Here is a 7,500-nt window from a genome sequence, read left to right as displayed (position 1 = left end):
ATTAGCCTTTTAGTTGTGCGCTCTAGCTTAATTTAAAGACGACCGATTTTTGGCTCTTCTACAGACACTGAGTTTAGGTCAGGAAAAGTTTAAAAGTTTTAGCCCTGCCCGGGACTGTCTAACAAAGATCATGGTTTTAGAAAGTAGCCCTGTGTTGTATTGTAGCGTGTAAAAAATATAAGCATCGGTCGTCCAATTATAAGGATTCTTTGAGTTTCAGAAAATTGACAAAATTTGCTTGTAAAAATGGAGCCCGAGTCGGTCAGTATCTCTAATACAAGAGCAGTAAAGGACTTATGTTTGGTATATTTGTTCATTACTCCACCTAACCTTTCTACGATGTTAGTATGAACTAATTCTGTTCACCCCCTTCCGTTGACATTTTTAACATTTTGCCCGGTTTTCTCTGACAACCACTCTTAAGGAAAACGGGCACAAGGCAACCTTCAAGTACGAGCCCGCCAAGCAAAACAGCAAACGGAAAAGGAATCGTCAACGCAATATCCTCTGTTTCAATCCACCAAACAACCTGCAAGTCAAGACCAACATCGGAAAAAAATTCATCTACCTGATCAAGAAACACTTCCACAAAGGCCACAAGCTTCACAAAATTCTAAACACGAACACAATCAAGCTTAGCTACTGCTGCACAACCAACATGACAGGCATTATTAGGCAACACAATGAAAAAGTATTAAACGCCACGAAAACACCTAACGAAGCGCGGCTATGCAATTGCAGAAACAAGCCATCATGCCCCTTAGACGGCAAATGTCTATCATCGTCTATAGACTATAGAGCCGAAGTGACAAGCGATAACAACACCAAGATCTACTACGGAGCGTCAGAGGGCGAATTTAAAACCCGACACAACAATCACACTAAATCCTTCAGGCATAAAAAGTACTGCAGTGAGACGGAGTTATCGAGGCATATCTGGAGTCTAAAGGACAATATCATCAATTACACGCTACGCTGGGCAATAGAGTCTTTCGCCTCACCATACAAATGTGGATCAAAGAGATGCGACCTGTGCCTTACAGAAAAGTTGTACATAATAAAAGCAGATACGCGCCACCTACTGATCAAAAGAAACGAGTTAATTTCTAAATGCAGACACAAGAACAAATACCTTTTGTCGAACTTAAAATAGCACGCTCCCCTAGAGTATTAGAATGGTCTTTAAGTGAGTTAGAATGCAAATGTAAGATCTGTAGCCTGATGATTGTCTAAACATGAAACTTGAAGTCGCTACGCTGTGAAGTTGTCTTTCCTCTAAACGTTATATATATATATATAACTGCATATATATAACTGCATATATATATATACACCCGTTTTCAAACACGTTGCAAGTGCAAAGTATATATGATATATATATGTCTTTTGTTTTCTCATCAGAAAGGTGAGACACGAACCATGTGTATTTCACGCTGAAGGAACAATGTGTTTTTTTCTAACAAAAATAATATTAAAAAATTGACGAGACAAATTCAAAGGAAAAGCAAGTTGTATTTCCTGTACGGAAGCAGTCCTTCTCCATGCAGCTCCATATAGCTTAGATCTTCGCCGGCGTACCATAGAGCTGCACTTTGTAGAGAACATAGCGCGCCATTTAAGGATATCAATCTCTCAAAAATAGGAAAGCCAGACGGCACCTTGTTAACAAGAGCACAGCTTCTTATGCTATTGGAATACGTATTAAACGATGCCGCAAGCTATTTGTGGGGAATGGAACAGTATTTAATTGATTCAACCGGGAGCTCTTTAATCCTAATTTTTTTAAAGGTTCGTTAATTTATTGTTGGGGTCGTTCATCACGCGAACTAATATTTTACGGGGAGCCATCACAAAGAGGTGTGGTCTGTAAACCCGCCAACAATACAACCTCCGACCCATCCAAAATGTTTGACTCATTTAAGTCATTTAAACCCATGTACACGGGGTTCATGCCAGCAAGGCCGAAATCGAGAAGAATTAAAAGCAAAACAATGAGTAAAGTGCTACTCATGCTTCCTCGCTATTGCATCAGGAGGCTGGCAATTACTCGTGGCTTTGTCGAGATGACAAGAAATCGCAAACAATAAGTGTTTTGGGGTAGACTTTCATATACTGGACTAAAATGGCGGAGGACAAAAGAATTATTGTTATTCCGATTAGACCTTGCTAATTAGCTATTATTATGTTCACGTTGTTCTTTTGTTTTATGGACATTAATTTTTTCGGATCCGGTATATGAAAGACCAGAACAAAGTGAATTGCGAAGACAATATTCCCAACAAACATTTATCCAATTATAAATTCGTTAGACACCTTTCAAAACTGAAAGATCAAGCTATAAGTAATGAAATATAGGACGTTTTCAACCAACCTCTGCAGACATCAATAACAAAATATAGAGAAGTACGACTTCTGGTGGACGAACAAAAGAAGCTAATGAGAGATCTTTTGTTTTCATCCATCAACATGGCGGCGATGACGTCATGTGAAAACCTCCTACATTTTCACTTTCTCCAAAAGTCATTTACGTTCTACTTTTTGATTTTTTTGGGGGGCTTTTGAGATGAGATATGTGGCGAAACTGCTCCGTTCTTCAAGGTAATTCGGAAAAGAGCTGACTAGTAATCACCATCTTCATAACCCGAGCAGTTCTTTCAGTCAGGAAAAAATAATAACACTGAGTTTCCCGCGCACAGATGTTAAGACACTGCCTTTCTCACATACCTTATTCTTCTCAATTATTATAAAAAAAACAAGAAGAAAAGATATGGTGGATGCTAGAAAGAGGTAAACTGGTGAAATTCAAACAAAGGCTACAAAAGGTTTGACAGCAGCTATTGTTCTTTCCTTTTGTAAAAATTGCCCCCTATCGTTTTTTTCTGTCAACACCTTTCTGATGAGAAAACAAAAGGCATATATATATCATATATACTTTGAAATTGCAACGTTTTTGAAAACGGTTGGATATATATATATATAGATCAGTTACAAAGGTCTCTCGAGCCAACAGCACATCTTTGCCCCCAGAGAGGATCACTAATGGATTCACAGTCCAAGCCTCGGCGAAATGTAATCAATTATAGAGAGTTTAGAAGTGACCAAGGACGGACAACCCTCTGAATGATATCTATCTATATATATATATATATATACTGACATTATATACATATATATATATATATATATATATATATATATATATATATATATATATAATACGCAAAACTTCTGGAGTCCGACTAATTCATTTATTTCCTACTCGGAGTTTCATGTTTCACACGAAGCAATCATCAGGCAACTGACAACAATGACGGTTACATTTTAAGATAAGCAAATGGGAACATTGCCTACTGACATGACGTGTCGAGATGTTATTGGACGCCAAAAACGCTAAACGGTTGGGTAAATCTATATTAAGTGAATACGGTATTAAATAAGAATTTCTTAGAATGTCTGCAGATCGATGTCAGTTCGTTTCTTTGATTAAGTGTTGACATTTCCGGTTTGCAAATTATAAAAAAATTCCCCCATAGCCACAGATTACATTTTTTGTTGGTGTTTGAAAACGATCTAGCTTGCCTTACTTTTCGCCATTTAATTAATTTCATAATTGATTTTCCGATCTTCTAGACTCCATACGTACTTGCTAAGCACGAGTGTATTTTTGTACTGTTCGTTTCTGAAAGAGCATGTGTGGTTTCTGTAACGTTCTTTAAATGTTGTGTCACAAACACCGATGCAGGTTTCCGTTGACTGTGGGGTGACGACCTCCGCTTGATAGACGATGTTCCGCACATTACAATCTCCTTCAAGTGGGCAAGAATTCTTGTTTCAGCAATTACAGTTCTTGGTTTTTTTCTGGTTGATTTAATGGTTTGTTAATTTAAGCCTTATTGTGGCAGGAGATTATGGACTTTACGTTATTCATACAGCTATAGCTCATCTTAAGAGTGTTCCGGTTAAAGATTTTGTGGAGTGGGTTGGATATGGGAAAGTGGTGATCAATAAGTGAAAGGAAGCATTTGTCGACTTTGGTTTCTACATATTGACTGTATGGCGGGTGGAACCACGTTATGTTCCTTTGGTGATTTCTTCTCGGTTTTGGTGTGTGAAGATTTGTTTCTTTATATGAAAGGTTATATTTGTAGCCACTTTTGTTAAGCGCTTCTTGGTATGTGGTTTTGGCTTTGTCGAGACATTCTTTGTCGGATGATATTTCCGAGAGGTGCTTGTTGATCGATTCAGGGATGTTTCTCAGAATAGAAGGTGGGTGGTTGGATTGCTTGTGCACATACAACGGTATGTTTCCCTCTTTAGTGTATGGGAGGTGTTTTCCGATTTTTAGGTCGAGACTGACATCTAAAAAATTGACTCTGGTTAGGTTGGCCTCTACCGTGATCTTCAGCTCATTGTCGCGAAAAATTTTGCACAAGTCTTTCTTAATTCTTTTGATCTCTTGTGGCGTTTTGCTGAATGCTGACAACCCGTCGCCGCGATAAAGACCGATGTTATCTCCGTACTTTTGGGTGATACGGGATAAGATGTAGCAGCCAACCAGCTCACACGTTTCGGCGCCATCAAACGAACCCATGGTTACATCGAATCGGTCATTGGAAGCTTTCTTCTCCCATGGAGTGTTATCGCTGAACAGCAGTGACCTTTTAGCGTGGATGATAATGTCACGCTCATCTGGGCTGATGGGTCGATAGCTATTAGCAAAATCCAGCGCTTTGCAGAGAGGCTTCTAGGTTATTGACGGGTGAATTTAAATTTTCTACAGTTGTAGAAAAATTAAGTTCACAGTCTGCAAGAATAGCTGAAAATCTTAACCTGAATGACCGGATTAAAAAGCTAGCCGAAAAAAGAGCCTTTGTCACTTTGAAAGACCACAAGCCAGCATTTCACGACCAACCAACCTGCCGCTTAATCAACCCATCAAAACCTGAAATCGGCGTGATAAGGAAACACATCCTTGATGACATCAATACCACCATCATCAATAAAACGAAGATCAAACAGTGGAAAAATACGTCCAGCGTACTAAAATGGTTCAACAACTTACAGCACAGAGCCATGCCAGAGTGCTCAAACTAGCGAGCTAGTGAGCATGCGCAATTGCTAGCAGCAATGACTCGTCCCAGTAGAGTGCTCAATTTGGACATGAAAGCAGTAGCTTTGTAATGCCAAAGAGCTATATCTAACTGCAGACAGTACTGTTTCGGCCTTCTGGGCCTCATCAGTGCAGTGCTGATGTCTGGGATGGAGGTTAAGCTTATAAAGCCACCCCAGATGTCCCACACATGTGGTACATTTAAGCCATGCCAGAGTGCTCAAACTAGCGAGCTAGTGAGCATGCGCAATTGCTAGCAGCAATGACTCGTCCCAGTAGAGTGCTCAATTTGGACATGAAAACGTTATCTTTGAGTCGAAGAGTCGAAGAGTGTTATCTTTGAGTCGAAGAGTGCTCTACAATGGTGGAGCTTTATAATTACTTGTGTGGGGGAGGAAAAATTAAAACATTAAAACACTACAGATTTCATGCACCTGACGAGAGAGGACTATCAGGCCCTTTCGAAGCAGTTCTGTAGTGTTTTAATGTTTTAATTTTTCCTTTCCCTCACAAGTAATTATATATTTACATATATTAAATAATTCTAAAAAGCTACATTGTGTGTACGGTCCTCTCTCTATCTAAAACTCAGACTTTGGACTGACTTTGGACGGACCTGAAAGTCCGAGTGATATTCTGGATGTTTCGCAGTACGTCTGTGCCTCTGCCTCCCACGAGCTCGCGCATCATGACATCAGGTTTCCTGACCAGCCCCCGAGGGCATCTATTATCATGTTATATTGCTTCACCTCGTAGCCTGGGAACTGCTGCCTTAGTTCCCAGCAAAGGGGTCCGTACTTAAGGGTCTTCTCCTCATCCTTCCTTTTTTTATTGTTAACCCACGGCCAACTCATTGCCAGAGTCACAACTCTCTTGCACGTATGATTTACAATACGTGCATCCACCCTATTGCATGTGACCTCTTGTTGACTGGCGTATGTAGGGACATCCCAATAAGCTTTAAAGTTTTCTGACTCATACACAGGCTTGGGTTTGTCGGGTAAGTACCAGGGTGGTATGTTATCTATAACTCCCTCATCATACAATGTACACTTAATGTATGGTCCCGAGGGAAACAGTTAGTTTTGTTTTCCCGAGAGTCCTGATGTTTCCCGAGACGAACTTGATGGAAACATGAGTACTCAAGGGAAAACAAAACTAACTAGTTTCTCGAGGGACCAGACATTAAGTCCTTTGTTATATGGTTAGACTTTTCCTTCAACAATCGCAGCAAACATCTGGAGCGGGCAACAACTGCGAAGTTAGAGTTTGAATTTGATCAGGGGCATGTGACCAAGATTCAACCAATCAAAGTGTTCTTGAGTGAAAGTCTAGGTATATAACAACAGTTCATAAAACCTTCAGTGCGGCGTCATGTCAAGAGAGATACTTGCTTTAGGCCAACGCACTACATCCTGACGAGATATGAGCCATACTCTCTGTGGCCTTGCCGCATAATCTGCACCTCACCTCACCTCACCTTCGGCACTTGTGTGGGTCTTCTGACTCGTGTATACTCGCGTTGGTAAGAGCTGCTCGTATAGCTCAAGGAGTCCAGTTATTGTGTGTGATGGACAGTTCTTCTAATCTGTGAGCCACCAGAAACACCCATCTGCACTTGAAATCTCATCGTCCAGCCTGGTAGTCACTAGACGCCCTAGCCATTGTTTATTATTATTTCGTTTCTTTCTTGTTTTCTCTAAATCTTTAGACCAACCGCCTAGCACATCAATCACTATGTTGCACTGTTCCACGACATAGCCAGGGTACCGCTTCCTTAACTCCCAGCGCAGTGGAGCATACTTTTCCGTCTTCTCCCTCTCCTTTTTCCTACGGTTGTCTAACCAGGGGCAACTCATTTCAACTGCCTAGACTCGTTTCCTCCTGTGATCCACAAATCTGACGTCCACTCTGTTGACCTTGACATAGCTTTGTTCGGCATACACTGGTACATCCCAGTAAGCTTGAGCTTCCGGAGATTCGTACACTGGTTTGGGTGCCACTAACGAGTACCATGGTGGTACTGAGTCCACTAGCTGCAGGTCTTTACGCACCTCAAAGAACAACACCTTAAGTGCAGGCTGCATGACGGGTTCGGATAGTTCAAAGTCAAACCCGTGTCCAGCTCCTCCGCATACTTGCATGCCTCCTTAACCAACGAAGTGAATCCCTTCTCACTCGCCCTCTCTTCAAACTTCTGAACTAACCTCATGGTAGGATCTGTATTCTCATACAGCTTACTTGCAGATTTGATTTTTGTTAGCTTGTATTCTTGCTCAATTGCGCGTAGGCCACGCCCAACCTTGTCCCTGGGTAGATACAACATAGTCGTCGAACTTAGCGGATGCTTCCCTACGTTCTCATATATTATCTTTCGCGCCTCTCTGTCG

General features: G+C 41.0%; 1 protein-coding gene across 2 annotated transcripts in view; it reads left to right on the top strand.

The window, feature by feature from the left end:
- LOC137982561 (angiopoietin-1 receptor-like) overlaps positions 1 to 7,500 on the top strand; it is a 104,973-nt gene that overhangs the window by 57,534 nt on the left and 39,939 nt on the right. The window lies entirely within an intron of this gene.

The sequence above is a fragment of the Montipora foliosa genome, chromosome 13 (genome assembly GCF_036669935.1).
Source record: "Montipora foliosa isolate CH-2021 chromosome 13, ASM3666993v2, whole genome shotgun sequence".
In the NCBI taxonomy this organism is placed as follows: Eukaryota; Metazoa; Cnidaria; class Anthozoa; order Scleractinia; family Acroporidae; genus Montipora; species Montipora foliosa.
The sequence above is the reverse complement of the archived record's forward strand: the minus strand, read 5'-3'. Positions and strand labels throughout refer to the sequence as shown.